This window comes from Pteropus alecto, unplaced genomic scaffold (assembly GCF_000325575.1).
Source record: "Pteropus alecto unplaced genomic scaffold, ASM32557v1 scaffold164, whole genome shotgun sequence".
In the NCBI taxonomy this organism is placed as follows: domain Eukaryota; kingdom Metazoa; phylum Chordata; class Mammalia; order Chiroptera; family Pteropodidae; genus Pteropus; species Pteropus alecto.
Genome location: NW_006439568.1, coordinates 7,998,852 through 8,014,906, shown reverse-complemented (window position 1 = coordinate 8,014,906; position 16,055 = coordinate 7,998,852). Strand labels below are relative to the sequence as shown.

Below are 16,055 nucleotides of genomic sequence, written 5' to 3'. Positions count from 1 at the left end.
TATATATATATTATAAACATATATATATTTTGTATATATATACACACACATAAGTACCTTGTATATAAAGATTCTATGATTCATTATGATTTCATAATATTATTTGTGGGCCCACCTCATTTTTAAAAATATCTGCATAATATTCCACAGAAAGAATATACCATGATTGATTTGGCTACTCCTTATTTTTTTTCTTGCAAATGCTGTAAATTAACAAATAGTCTAACAAGTCACAAGGCTTTGTTTCTTCTGTTGGTTTGTTTTACACAGTGCTGAGATACATTAAAACATTAAGCATCACTAGTGTTATAGAGAAGGACTGAAACTCCTAATTTTCTAATAAAATATAGTTACCACTAGATTGCCAAAGGCTAGTTTCCTTCACATTTAATATTTATTACTTCTCAGTACTGTTGTTCAAACACAGATACATCCTGCCCCTATTGATCACCAAAATTTTACAGTTTTATCTTGCAAACGTAGCATATGTATCATTAAACAGTTGGTAAACATATAGAGATTGGGCACAAATAAGACCCATAAATACTGCTGTGCAATGTAGCTACCAATGAGTTGATAAGGCAGCTGTTATATTTGACAGCAAGAAGAAATAAGCTGGTTTCTGTGATTAAACAAAGACTGGGTTCTTTTCTTTAAGCTTCACAGGCTAGAGATTCTGAATGCTTTTTATTTGTAGCAGGTGACTAGATCAGTTTCCAAGAACATGGTAGTAGAGCTGTCTGATTTAGAAATTGAGCAAAATTCAAAATTGTATCATGCAGTCATCAAGTACTAAGAATGAAGAGGCTAGAAGCAACTATCCAAACACAAAAGGCTAAAGTGGCCTTTCTTCGAGGTGCTACTTCTACATGTACTTGAACGGTGTAAAGATACACCAAGAGGCTAATAGCTGTCAGTAGAACACACTGTCTACTTTTATCCAGGCTTTGATATGTGATCCTTTCCTAAGCACATAGTATTCTGCTTTCACACCAGCCATGTGTATTGCCACATACCAAGGTAGAGATTATTCCTTCTCGGTTGGCATTTAATAGACCAACCCTTGTGCCACTGCCATCAGTGAGTGCCATACAAAATTAACCTTTTCCGTGGGAGTAAATAAAGTTAAGGGCTAGCTGCTCTAATACAGTCCAAGATTTATTTAGGGGGAAGAAAATCAAAAGCAGTGATGTCATCAATTTCACAACTATTAAGATAAAGAAAAAGTTCGAGTGAACTCCACACTCAGTAAAATGTTCCTGACAGCCTAATCGTCCTACTCCTAGGAAGACTAACTGCCAGAGAACAATGACTTTGTAAGATACTGAACTCGGGACCCTTCCACACATTGTCTCCGAATCTCTGGATTAACCACGGCAGTCGTAAAAGCAAAGCCTCCTGCTCCAAAATCCACTGCTCCTGCCACATTGAGCTCAGTTTTGGCAAGTCTTCTAGAAAAAAAGTAGGAAGCCCACAGCTAAAATGGCAATAGTAGTAAATGTACTTACTGTTAATTACACTAAAACATGAGATGGCTGGAATGTATTCCGATTCTAGACTGATTTTTAAGACTTTTTCAAGGATTTTGGGGACAGGCATTCTGGCACAGCAAATTCTCCTGCGGTGTATGTGATAGACTAGCCAAGCCCCAAAGATAATTACAGCGAGGTGCTCGAGGAGGATAAATGAAGCCAAAACGGTCGCAGTGGCCACCAGGGGAACTGTTAAGAAAACAAAGTCAATGAAGAATCACGTTCTTCAGGTTCTTGGAGAAGAACACAAGCGCTGTGAGAGAATGGTCAGCCTTCTGCAGAGGGAGCAGAGTGCAGGCAAGCACAAGCCCTGGGTCACTTCTAGCACGCTGGCTCCACTGTGATCACTGACAAAGGCTTCCTTCATCCGCCTGAGACATTTTTTCTTTCTTCCAGCGCTCCTGCTGGTCCCCTTCCCCACCCCTAGAGGGCCGCCTGGCTGCCACCACACCCAAGGGGCAATGGGGGGTGGGCAGCGGGATGGGAAGCAAGCTGCCTACTGGCTACCCCTTATCGATGGGCATTGGTTTGTTTTGAATTTTTCACTCTAATGGGCACAGCATAATTTAATTACTCTCCTACTGATAAAAGTTGTTACTAATTTTCTCTCTATAACAAAATATTCTGAAATAAGAATCCTTGTACATGCATTATTGTGTACAATCGAAGATACTTGATAAATTCGTAGAAGTGAAATTGCTGGGTCGAAGGGTATATATATTTTGTATCTTGAAATTAATGCCAACGTAACTTAAACAGAAGCTTTGGGAAAGAATATTTCCATTAATAGCTTATGAAAGTGCTCACTGTTCCACATTACTGGCTTTCTAATTTTTCTAATTCTATGCAAAAGAATCTCATTTTTTTTAAAAATGATTTTTTTTTTGATTAATGGAGTTTTTCTGTAAGTTTACAGTCATGTAAAAATTTCTTCTCTGAATTGTTTATGCCTTCAGCCAATCTATCTGATAACTTTTTTTACTGATTTGTTGTGGCTATTTGTTTTACTAAGCATGTTAATGGATATTAATTCAATGACTACTACATATGTCACAAATATCTTCTCCCACGCAGTTACTTATGTTTAAGTGTGTTCATAGTGACTCTGTATCTAGAAGTATTTAATTTTGTGATGCTTATGAAAGCCTTTCTCCTATATTGCCTTCTGAAACTTTTAAAGTTTTGTTTTCATACTATTAGCTCTTTAACCCATCTGGGATATATTTTTCTGTATGATACAAAGTGAGGCATCTACTTCTGTTTTCTTTCTTTCTCCTGAGATATCATTATCTTGATTTTGCAAAGGACAAAACTAAAACTCAGAAAGGTTAAGGAACCTGACTGATAGTTCAGAGTTAGCAAGAATGTTACCTGTTTGGCCCTTTCGGCCGAACCAAGCCACATCCCACAGGAGCAATGCGTGATATTTTCCACATTAAAACATTATTCCTTACGCTCAGTACAAATAAGCCTAAAAATGTCACTCACGTCTGTTGCACTGCTTTGGCAGAGAGAGGCACCCTGGCATTGCTGACCATATGTAGATATACCTGCCAAGATCTGCTTTGCATTTGCTCAGAGATGGAATCACGGAGTCCAGGAATAGAATCCCATTATTATTCAGCACCAACCAGCTGCTATCATGGAAATGAGGGTGCCTCAAATTGATACTTTCTCAAAAGACAATTCTATGTTCTCTTAGCTGACACGGAACCAAGTGATAATAACCATGGAAGAAGGGTAGAACTGACATCCTACCCAAGACCAGGAGGCTAAACTATCCTGACTCCAGCTACAGCAACCAACTCCCACAAATCTTGTCCTTCTGTGAGCTATGGGGAGAGTTGGCTTTAGCACTTTTTATCTCATCTGTCTAACGAGGCCCATAGTGATACCCCTGGGATTATCTTCTCAGTTGATAATGAATTTCTTTGCGTCTGGGATGCTCCCCACACCACCCAATCCAGAGCCACGGGATCCTGGTGAAGATACTGCTGGCTACCATGTTTGTGTCACAGGTAATTTACCAGGGGTGGACTGCTAACTCATACTGGGCCAATCAAATTCTCGCTCTACCAGAATTTAGAGCTGAAAACAGGGAATCAAGTCAGCCTCACCAAATGGCTGAAACCAGATGGCAGGAACTCAGGAGCTGTGGGTGGCCATGTGCTGCCACATGGACGGGGAAGCAAAGACATTAGCTTTAGGGAAAAGATGAATGATGTGTTGAACAGAGAAGCAGAGATAAGAGCTGCAGGGAGAAAACTATCTGGGTTTTTAAGGACACTCTGGGATCATTCATTCATTCATTCAACAAATATTTACTGAGCACCTAATATGTGACAGATATTTAGATAACTTCTAGTCTTTAGATAACTGAAGACTAGAAGAATACTTTGTCATTACAATAAATTCGCAATTTTGCTTAAGCTAATGACAAGGGTTTCTATTTTTCTTGTAACCAGGGACCTATAATAAAGGCCCACAAACGCAAGAATCCTCTATCTGTGGAATGTTTTATACTCTCAACTGTTCCAGATACTGCCTCCATTTATTATGCACTCAACCTGTGTACCTTGTATCAAGAGTGGTTTTATAAGCCTCTTCCATCACCCTAGGGTGACTACGAGTTCTTCCAGGGTAGCGGTTCTCAAGTACCATGACACGGTCCCCAGTGTGCTGTGATCAGTGATGAGGTATATCATTAGTAATTTTTAAATTATAATGAAGTGCTAAAGTTGGCTAGTGCTTTACGACTGTGCTCCCCAACCGTTCCCCTGAGCAGATTCAAGGTCATCAGTAATAATGTCATCCTCACTTGCATTCCCATATGCTTTCTTGGTAGAAGGGGAACTTCATATAGCCAGCGTGCAGGAAACTGTGCATAATCCTGGGTGTCTACATAAGGCTATGTTAGTTATGTGAAAACCATCCCCACTATGTGTCAAGGTAGATGGAAGTTAAGAACCACAGAAACTGTGTCTTTCGCAGAATTGTACACATATCATAGGGGCTCAATGAACTGCTGTTGTTGCTACTGCAGCAGCTGCTTTCTGCTCCTTAAGCCTGCACCACTGCGACTGGCCACATAGTGAGTGTCCACGTGTACTCTAGCCTTGGCCCTTGAAAAAATTTATCTCACGTTAGAACATAAGCAAAGGTTGAGTAAAGTCAAATACTGAGGACAAACAATGGTAGACAATGTATGTAACATGTGCCTTTTTGGTTACATCCCTTTCTCATGGGAAATACCTCTCCTTCAGGCCATAGGATGCTGGTAGGATGGTGATTGGTCTAGGGTGGGCATGTGACTGGAGTGAGCCAGTCAGGAACCTTTTTCAGAAGTTGAAATGACAGAACAAGTCTCAAACTTCAACTAACAGAATGCTGTAAGCCTAGAGGTAGAAGGACCTGTCTTTCCCAGAGGATGAAGCCAATCTAGAAAAACTACCCACAGTGATATGTTAGGTGCTACATGTGTGTTATATCATTAAATCTTTATGATTCAGGGACATAGATAGCTATTAAGCCCATTTTTATGATAAGAAAACTAGGCCTTCAAGTTTAAGTCACTGTCCAAAGTCAAATAATCAACAAAGAGAAGAGCAGAAATTTCAATCTGTCTCTCTGACTTGTGCCCCAAGAAGGTATAGAATGTTTTACGGGAGTCTTCCATCAACCACGGGGGATATGTTCTAACCCCCAGTGGATGCTGGAAACCTCAGATAGCACCAAACCTTATACATATTTTTCCTATCCATCCATACCTTTTCACTTAAAGGAAGCACTTTATGGCTTCTATTTGGCATACTTGAATTGCCAGTGTCACTACTCTTGTACTTTGAGGCCATTATTAAGTAAAATAAGGGTTACCTGAATGCAAGCACTGCAATACTGTGACAGTCGATCTGATAACCAAGATGGCTACTAAGTGACTAACAGGCGGGAAATGGTTACAGTGTGGAGATGCTGGACCGAGGGATGACACCCTTCTCGATGGGATGATGCAAGATTTCATCACGCTACTTAGAACAGCATGTAATTTAAAACTTATGAATTATTTCTGAAATTTTCCATTTAATATTTTTTGGACTGTGGTTGACCAAGGGTAACTAAAACCATGGAAAACAAAACCACAAATAAGAGGGATTACTGTACGTGAATTTGTAGCCAATCTGAAAATGCCCATCCATGAGACATCCCCAAGTCTTTAGGCATCAGCTGACTTACACTGCAGTGTTTTTAAGCTTGGAGTCAAGGGAATTTCATGTGTAAAGAACCAGATAATAAGTACTTTAGGCTTTGCAGGCCACACATTCTCTGTCGAAGCTACTCAAATCTGCCATCGTATTGTGAAAGCTATGATAATATGTAAATGAATGCATGTGGCTGTGTTCCAATAAAACTTTACTTACAAAATAGTCAGCAGGAGAAGGCAGAATTTAGCCTGTGGACAATCGTTTGCTGTTCTAAGCTATGACTCACCATGCAACTAGATTCAAAATTCCTTTTAGACAAATTCCATGTTAAATACTTTTCTATTGTTTTATGATTTATCCATGGCTAAACGTGTACACGCACACTTATTTCAGCAACAAACACACACAATGTACACTAATTGATCAAACTGATAAATGTGTTAACTCAATGATGTTGAGTGTTTTGATTCTTGAAGATGAGTGCTTCAAATATCTTATTAGCAATAAACTAAAAAATGTTAAGATGAGCAGACAATACTAGAAGGTAGGCATATGTTCTACGAAAAGAAGCAGTCTATTTTATTCCATGCATGAATGAAAGAACTATTAAGCCAATAAGAAACAGGATACCCTGGATGCATGAAGAATAAATGTTAGGTACTTCCCGACAATAGCAAGGTAAGAAAATGCTATACCAAAAAGATACTCTTTCTTTGACAGGTGTAAATATGATTAGAGCATCTCATTCTCAGTGGGAAAATAGGTACATCTCTATTAATTTCCCAACAGTATTAGTTTTTAAAATTAAATTGCTTTATAAATAATTGTTTTAGATATAAATGAAAATGTCCATGAGATGAGAATATTTGCCACAAAGATTACTTAAAATATTATACTAATGAAAGAATATAATCTTAGACCTTTTAAAGTCTGATTTCTAAGGGAATTTGGTTCTAAGGGCATTTAGAAAAGGCAGTGGCACTCTGATTTCAACTTTCAACATCACCATATAGGAATATGAGGAGTTGTCCCAGATCTTCCAGAATTAGGAAACCAGGGACTAAGGCAATTTTATGACAATCACTTTTATGAGGTTACTTAAAACTAGACCCAAGTGAAAGGTAACATCGGAGCCCACACATTTCAGTAATGATAGGTTGCCTGTACATACCACGTAACAGAATGCATTTTATTTCTATTATGAGGAATAATTTGCCCTTGAGGGACAAAGTCACTTTGTGTGTAACACATAAAACAGAACCATGGACTTCCCGAGGTTGTCTATATTTTCCTTGCTGCCTACACCCTCCTTTGCATCCACAATTGTCCCTAGTCTAAACCTAAATACTCAGGTATCTTTGCACGAGATTAGGGGAAAAGAAGCCAAAGTAAGACAGAAAAAAAAAAAAAAAGAAGAAGAAGTGAAAGAGGGAGAGATGGGGGGAAAGGAGAAAAAGAAAAAAGGCAGGTGACTTAATGTGGAGCATGGCGACTCTAGTTCAAAGATGAGTAAATCCTGGGGACCTAATGCACAGCTTGGTAACACTGTACTGTATACCTGAATGTTGCTAAGAGTAAATCTTAAGTGTTCTCACCATAAAAAAGAAACAATACTGATGTGATGTGATGAAGGTGTTAACCTAAGGTGAAAACCATTTTGCAATACGTAAGTGTATCAAATCAACACCTTGTACAACTTAAAACACAATGTTATATGTCACTTACATCTCATTAAAGCTGAGAGAAAATACTGTATGGTACACTAGAGAGTTGCTACGAGAATAGATCTTAAGTGTTCTCACTACATACGCACACACAAAAGGTAACATAGAAGTGATGGATGCGTTAACTAACCTTAGTGTGGTAATCACTTCACAATATAGACCTATATCAAATCATCACATTGTACATCTTAAACTTATAGTCTTATATGTCAATTGTATGTCAACAAAGCTGGAAATAAATAAAATGTAAAAATTTCTTTTTTTTTAAAATGGGAGGGCAAGTGAAAAAAGGAAAAGGGAGAAAAAGAGAAGAATTAAACAGTCTATGAAAAAAAAAAAAGAGAGCTACCCTATAGTCCTAGACAAAAAAAGGAAAATGCTAGGAGACCCCTGAACGGTCCACCTCATGTCCAGCATCCTGTGGGTTTGATGCTTGGCCCACGCTTCACGCTGGACATTTTCCAGAGTCCATGCAATCAGTACCAAGCTCACCTTTTAACTCTCATGATTCCAACTACACCTTTATGTGTACAGCTCCCGAATCTCTTATCTCCATCACTGATCCATCTCCTGATCTCTCATGCCGAGTCTCTAACTGTCCACTGTCTATCTCCCTTTGGAACAGCTACCTTCATTTCAAACCCTAACATGATCAAACGCTCACCTTTTCCTTCAGCCAGCTTCCCTTTACCACTCTTATTTCAGTTCACGGTGGAAACCTCGAGGATCTCGACTTCCCATCTGTCAGTGATACTCTTCCATCATAACGTATTTTAGCATCTCTTCCTTCCTTTCCACCCCTTCGGGTAACATCTGAAATGTCAGGCACTCAATTTCTAGAAGTTTCGTATTCATCTTTCACCACTTTAACTCCTGCGTTTCCTCATTCCGAACCAGTGGGGCTTAATATTTCTTGCCAAAATGTAATTGTTACTCCGCCAGTCTCCTGTGCAGAAAAATCCTTTGTGGCCCCCTCTCAAAGTCTAAGCTCCTGTCTGGTGTTTTAGGTCTTTCGCCATTTGTTCCCAACCTACCTTTCCTATATCCCCAAGACTGAAACCCTCCGCGACCATCGGCTCTTCTCCAAATGGCAATGCTCATTCCTACCTGTCCCAAGTCACATACCCCTATTTAATCATCTGTTACATGCTACACACGTGGGGGTCATAGTTCACTTTCATGATTACACTACAATATTTTAGGTGAAAGGTATTATTAGCTCCACAAAGTTTAGAGGTATGTTTAATCAGAGACAGATTAGTTCTAAAGATGGGAAGAGCTAAGAGAAGCAAAGAAACCAAAAGGAATCGCTTCTCTTTGAGCCCTTGGTGAAGGGGAGCAGCCTTCCACAAAAACCTTCAGAAAATGTGCTGAATGATCAAAGGGCATATTGTAGGGCCAAAAGAAGCAGTAGCTTGGGAGTGGGGGAGAGCTCACAAGAGGTGTCTGTCTCTAGGGGTTTGGGGTAAGGGTCACACCTGTAACCAAGAACAGGCACATCGGAAGGGCTCCCTATAGTTTAGGTGTTTGAAGCACATGATATTTAGGTTGGTCAGCTAAAAGTCAAAGTGGATTGAGTCACTGTAGGGATTTCACCCCAGACCACATGACTTAAAAATATCAAATTGAAGTTAAAGTACTTAATATACATTATAGGGTACCAAAGGGACAAACAACAGGTCAGACATCCAAGAACCAGGCAAGCAGAGGAATTTGGCTTCCTCCCTCCTCCCCAATCCTTCTTCACTCCACTGCTTTCCCTCAACTTTGTTACGCATTATATTCACTTACTAACTTTGAAACATTTAAAGAGAAAGAATGCAAAAAGAAGTTCGATATCTTGTGAACGTGCTTTGTGGCGGGCACGGTGCTAGGTGGTTTCATATGTAAAAAAGAGAAGGAAGGAAGACAGGAAGTAGAAAAAGGCAGAGTAGTGATTGAAAGGAGAATGTAAGCCAACAGCAGGTGCAAGAGGGTACTGACTGTCAGGCTGGTTTGTGCTAGCTGCAACAGAACCCCCCAGCGCATCGGAAAAAATGCAGGTCATATAAAGCAGTCGGGCTGAGATGAGGCCCAAAACTACACATATACACATACATACACATGTACATTATTTATACACACACACATTTGTGTGTATGTGCATGTGTGTATATACATGAAAATACATTTTTAATAAGCAGCCCAGGGAATTCTGAATACCACACAGGTATTGTATCCACCCTTAATTAGGTTACCTGATACTCTCTAGATCCCATATTCTCTGTCCTTCATAAGGGATGGAGAGAGCTACCATACTTGTATAAATCTTGATGTCCCCAAGATGTGCCATTATTTTATAGATCACTAAGAAAGAAAACACACTGCCAATCAAACCATAATGTGCAAACAATTGTAAGATGCCTCTCGATTTCAGAAATGTTAAAAGGTTTTAAAAATGTCCATCTTAGAAGTGATGAAATACAGTTAACATGTTTAACACCCATCACGGTCAGGGTTAATTTGTGGTCAAATATGCCTAACGACTGAGAGCAGTTCCTCCGAGTTACACAGCTACTAAGAGGCTGAGCGAAGACTGCTCCCGACGCCAAAGCCGGAGCCTCCAGCACGCCGTGTCCAGCCTCGGCGGAGAACTGTCCTCCTTCGCCTCACCGAGCTCACGCGAGCAGTGCGGGTGCAGGCCTGGAACTCCACTTCTGCTGTAAATCTCTCCACGAAATACATGGAAAACATTTAAAACCAGACCTGGCACAAAGCAAGCTCTTGACAAATGCCATCGTCCCTCCTCCACACGGCTTGCAGTGAGAGAACTGAGAAGTACCGGCTACCACGTGGGATGAGAGGGGAAGCACAGGGTGCGGCTGTTGGGGGACATGCCGAGGGGGCTCGCCCATGCCTCTGGTGGTCAGAAAGGCTCCTGGACTAAGAAACACCGAAGATGAGACTGATCGTGACAAGTAGTGTTCACTAGGGAAGCGAGGGGTCGAGTGGGAGTCTTCTGTGAACCCCAGCCCCGAGGGAAGGGCGAGTCCTGTAGTCCTCCGCTCTCAAACAGAACAACACGGCGCCAAACAGCTCTTCCCCACGGCCCACACCCACCGCGTCCACAGGATTCGCACCAGCCCCCGGTGTCACATCAGCCCCCGGCAGGCCCTCTAGGAGGGAAGGCAAACCTACGTCAGGCGGCTGTCACAGGAACAGATGAACAGATCTGCTTGCAGGGCTGATCCAATGGAGCAGCAATAAATTAACCCTGCAAAATACTTCCAATTTAAATGTATAATCTCTCTTATTCCTACAAAGGGCTTTTTTTCTTTTAAAGAAGGCAAATGAAATTACAATGTTGAACTGGTAAGCCTCTCTGCACCCCCACCTCAACCTCTCCATTTGGGCAGCTCAACTTGTAACCCACTGGGAAATGACTTTATTAGCCAAGGTGATGATGTCATCCTCGGCAGATCTGCAGTATGGGGTGGGACAGAAGGCAGGCATTACACAGACTCAGTGGGAACCCAGCCCAGCAAGCTCTTGGCGCCTGGAACGGAACAGAAGGCCACATCGGTTTGCTTTACAGTAGGCTCCCAGCAAACACAAAACCAAACTCAGGCATGTAATTAGGGATACAAAGTTTTCCCTCACCCAAAAATCACTGAAAATCATTTTTCCTTCTCTTTCCTTTTAAATGACAAAAGTCATATTGAAAAAGAATTTTATAGGATATGCAGGCTTTTACTGGAGGCTCATTCAGAACAAATAGCAGTCCGAAGGTGCGCAACAGGGAAACACAGAGGTGGCAAATATTACAGAATCTAATCCGTGAATATGGAAATATTAGCTCAAGTTTGCCGCTTGGAACTGGGGAGAGAGCTGGAAAACATCTTCTACAGGTACTTCCTAGGAAAGGAGACACTCTCAGCAGACTCTGGGGTGTTTCTGATACACAGACATCTAGATACACATCAGAAATACCCCAGAGTCCGCTGAAAGCCTCTGGACATCCTACCCCGTCCCTGTACCTAGAATGCACACCCCCGATTTGTCTGCCAGGTCAAAAATGACTTCAGTGAGGCTTTTCCTGGTGTCCCCAATGCACAGTTAGTCTCTCTTCTTCGTGTTAAACTAAAACTGGTCCCTAGTACACACTTCTATTACTGCACATATGATACTGGGTTATAATTAATCATTTATACTTCTGATGTCCCCACTAAACTACTAAGGGCCAAAGCCACATCCCTTTCACCCCAGGATCCCTGCACCTGGCACTGTACTCAGTCAGCTGCACTCAATACAGGTTGAGCAAAATGTTAAATGAGCAACTATCCACGCTGCCCTCCAAGAGAACTGAAGCCTCTATGGATCTCTGAAAAAGCAGCGTTTGAGCACATCGAATTCGATTCGTAGGTTATACTGTATATATCCCAAGTTTTGTACATTTCTAATATTTTTTCATATCAGTCTAAAACATGTTTTCTTAATGTTTTCCTTTAAAATTATTCCCTATGTTAGTTTTCACCTTGCCTAAGCAACAGTAACCAGGAAGCCATCGTTTTATGTGCTAATTACATTTTGTCCAAATACGCAAATATTGTTAAATAAACATTGTTCGTGCATGTACATCCTCCAATCTTCCAGCATACAGTGGTACACGTACCCCATTTTAAAAAATCATGGATTAATAAAATATTCAAGCTGAAAACATCATTAGAGAGAAACAGATAAGGAAACTGAGGCTCAGGAGGAATCTATTTCTTCTCAATTGATGAAATTAGTAAGTGGCAGAGAATAGACAAACTTTAAAACTTACAGCTCCCATTTTAATGTTTTTTTGTTTTTTTGTTTTTTTTCTCTGACAAAGGGGACAAATATGAGAAAGAAATAAAAGCTTTCAAACATCCAAAACATTATCACAAATATTTTCAAGATACTTTAAAACGTACCCTTTTATTAAAAAGACTGAAAGAATATAAAACAAGCTCTGCTGGGGTAATAGCTATATTATTCTACCTCCTTCTTAGTTTCCTAATAACATACAAGGTGGTCCCAAATTTTTGTAATGAAAAAATAAATAAGTACACCATATGGGATGGTTAATTTTATGTGTCAGCTCAGCTAGGCTATGGTGCCCAGTTGTTTGGTTAAATGTTAGTGTAGCTACTATGAAAATATTTCTAACATTTATGTGTCAACTTGACTGAGCCATGAGTGCCCATGTATTTAGTCAAATGTTATTCCAGATGTTTCCGAGGTGTTTTTCAATTAGATTAACATTTAAATCAGTAGAGTAAGGCACATTGCCCTCCCTAATGTGGGCGGGCCTCATTCAATCAGTGGAAGGCCTGAATAGAACAAAATAGCTGACCCTCTCAGGAATAAGAAAGAACCTTTTCCATCTGACTGCTCTGAGTGAGCACACCAGTCTTTCTCTGCTTTGGACTCAAACTGAAACATCGGCTCTTACTGGGTGTCGAGCCTGACAGCTTTTGGACTGAAACTATACTATCAGCTCTCCTGTGTCTCTAGCTTGCCGCCTGCAGATTCTGAGACTTCTCAGCCTCCATAATTGTGTGAGCCAATTCTTTATTGGCTCATCTTACCAGTTCTGTTTCTTTAGAGAACCCTGACTAATACACCCTCCATTATGTAGGTAGGCATCACCCAATCAGTTGAAGACCCCAAGAGCAAAGAAAGAGATTTCCCAAGAAAGAACAAACTCTGCCTCAAATCTGCATAGAAACTCTGCCTGAGTTTCCAACTTGCTGCCTACTGTCTTCCCTGTGGATTTTGAATTTGCCAGCCACCATAATAGCATGAACCATTTCTTCAACCAATTAGTCTCTAGATAGATACATAGATAAATACACAGAGATAAATCTGTATCTATTTATCCTATTGGTTCTGTTTCTCTGGAGAACTCTAATATACACCGCATTTTTCCATGGTTGTGCATTTGCAGGAGGTGGGGGGTGGGGTTCATACATAACGATGACCTATCAGCAATTTGGGGAGAAATGATCAGTAATTCAACAACTACAAAAGAGCTAACATTCATCTGTTGTTTGTTAACACAGAAAATGTGAGAATAAAACAAAACAAGCAACACACAGAGTAGTCCACAAATCAATTAATTAGAAATGAGTTTCCATCACGACTTTCTCCGGGCGCATACTGAAAAATTCCTTTCCTGACACAGTTTATCTTTATACTTGATTTACATTCTTCGTTTTATTTAAATCACCAACTAAACAACTAAGACACTCTTACTCAAGTTCCAGTTTGTTTATGGTGTCTTTTCCTCTTTTTGAGTGGGTGTCAGAAAAAAAAAAAATACACCAAATTCATCTCCCTAAAACAGCAGTATTCCTGCTCTTCATTCCCCCACCTCCAATGATGCCAGCTGGATTCCTTCTAGTGCAACACTTTGTATTATTGATATACGACAAACCTGTCTTCTTGCACACTCTCACGATGACACGAGATATAAAGCTTCTTCAATAAATCAAACAAGTTGAATGAATTCTACAGCCCATGTTAACAACCAAATCAATATTCAAAATTATTAATATCATAAAATTTAAATAATAGGTCTCTTCTACTCTGCAAAGCATGTTGTAAATTTCTCATATCCACTAAATAACTTGGAGTGCCAAAGAAGGGCAGACCAGCTCCTGGCTCTGTTAATGTGTTTATCATTACATTTGCTGAACAGAGAAATAAACCATGAGAAAATGTTTATTATACAGTAGGCAGCGCAACCACAATCAATGAAGCCTCTTCCTCACTGCAACATGAAACTGGGTGATGTGTATGACTGGATCTTTAAGTATTATGTCAACTCACTACTTAGTAAAGTGATTTTTAAAACGAATTATTTGGCACAATTACCTATCCCTGGTATTTGGTGATTTCCACCACAAATGAACACCCCACCCCAATCATTTGTGATGTTCTACTAAACTGGCTTAGAAAAAAAAGAAGAGAAAGAAAAAATCGCATCCTGAGAACTGGAAACTAGAAAATGTCAGGGTAAAATAATTACGAACGAAGCACTCAGCAAACGGTACAGAATTAAGGTTTGGAGTCCTCGTCTGCCCCATCTGTATTCTCATCTTTAAAGCAGGGAGAACAAAAAAATCTACCTACCACTCACTTTATGGGAAATGTTAGAGACTTAAATATAAAATGAGCTCCATTTAGGGTATGATTTTTTTAGTATAGTCTCAAAGATCCAATGTATATCGCTTTACATTCTAGAGCTGAAAATATCACCCCCACACCTCCAACACGGTCTTCTGGAATTGCTGATAGAGGCTCCACGAACAGAAGAGAATTTCTGAATGCCATCTGGCATTCTTGAGGACTCGGGTGACAGAAATGACCAAAACTCCCTAGTAAGTATCATTCTTGAGTAAATATTTAGACCTCCCAATGACCTACCTTTGTCAACTAGTGAATGATATGTATACATAAGTCCCTTTGGCTATCAACAAAGAATAATTTTTAGACTCTAAAATTATTTGAATTGCAACTGTCGATAATTTGTTAATGTTTTCAGAGCCCAGTAAGTGTAATAGCTAGAGACGACAAAGACATAGTCCGTCCTCTAGAAACAATCTAGTGACAGAAAAAGAGATGGTAACTGTGATCACTAAGACACAAGCTATATAATAGAGGAACCAGAAAAATGCTCAGGAATGCTTAGAAAGACTAATTTTGACTGGAGTTGATCAGAGCAGCTTCAGGGAGAACGGGAGCGTCTGAAATGAGTATTGAAAGATGAGCAGCATACTACGGTAGGCAAGAAAGAGCACTATAGCCCAAGGATACATCTTGACCAAAACTACAGAGTATCTTGATGCATAACCTGAGTCTTAGTAGTATATAGACTTTTTTTGCATAGCTAGTATGAAATATGTGTCCCTGTGGTTTCACTCAGATTTATCAAATCTTGAAATTGTCTAATTGTTCTTCAGATCTCTTAAAAACAGAAACGAAAAATTGCAAATGCGGAGCACCTGTGTAAAACCTGTTCTCCCTTGTTTCCTACAAGTAAACCCCATCTCTAGAATATTCGAATACAACTGTTTACAAACTCCAGCATGTTCCTATATGTCTATTTATATATGTACCCATAAATGATATTTTTTTTTACATTTTTAACTTAAATGTTTTCATGCTGCAATATCATATAGTCTTCTGTAATTTGATTGTCACTCACCTTTATGAGGCCCGCCCATTTTGAGTCAGATAACTCTAGTTCAATTATTTTAACAAATGTTTAGTATTCCTTGTATAAACACAATGCAATTCATTAATCCGGTCCTCTACCCATGGGCATTTAGACTGTTTCTGATTTTTTTGTATTATAAACAATCCTATAATTAAAATTTTGGTAAAAGTCTTCTTTCACAAACCAGAGTTTCTCTATGAAAGAATGTATGCAAGCTCTACTAGGTTGTAGTATGGGCATCTTTAATTTTGTCACCTGTAGGTTACTAGCTTGTACGTACAAATAAAATGTGTACTCTTTAATTGTTAGCTCAAGGTTTTAATGTTGTCTACTGGTTCAAGATTCTTTACTGTGTTGTTCATATTTTCTACAC

General features: G+C 39.7%; 1 protein-coding gene and 1 pseudogene across 6 annotated transcripts in view; both read right to left on the bottom strand.

Moving 5' to 3' along the window:
* Nucleotides 1-16,055, bottom strand: part of SAMD12 (sterile alpha motif domain containing 12) — a 361,188-nt gene that overhangs the window by 288,370 nt on the left and 56,763 nt on the right. The window lies entirely within an intron of this gene.
* Nucleotides 448-4,193, bottom strand: LOC107195263 (annotated as a pseudogene).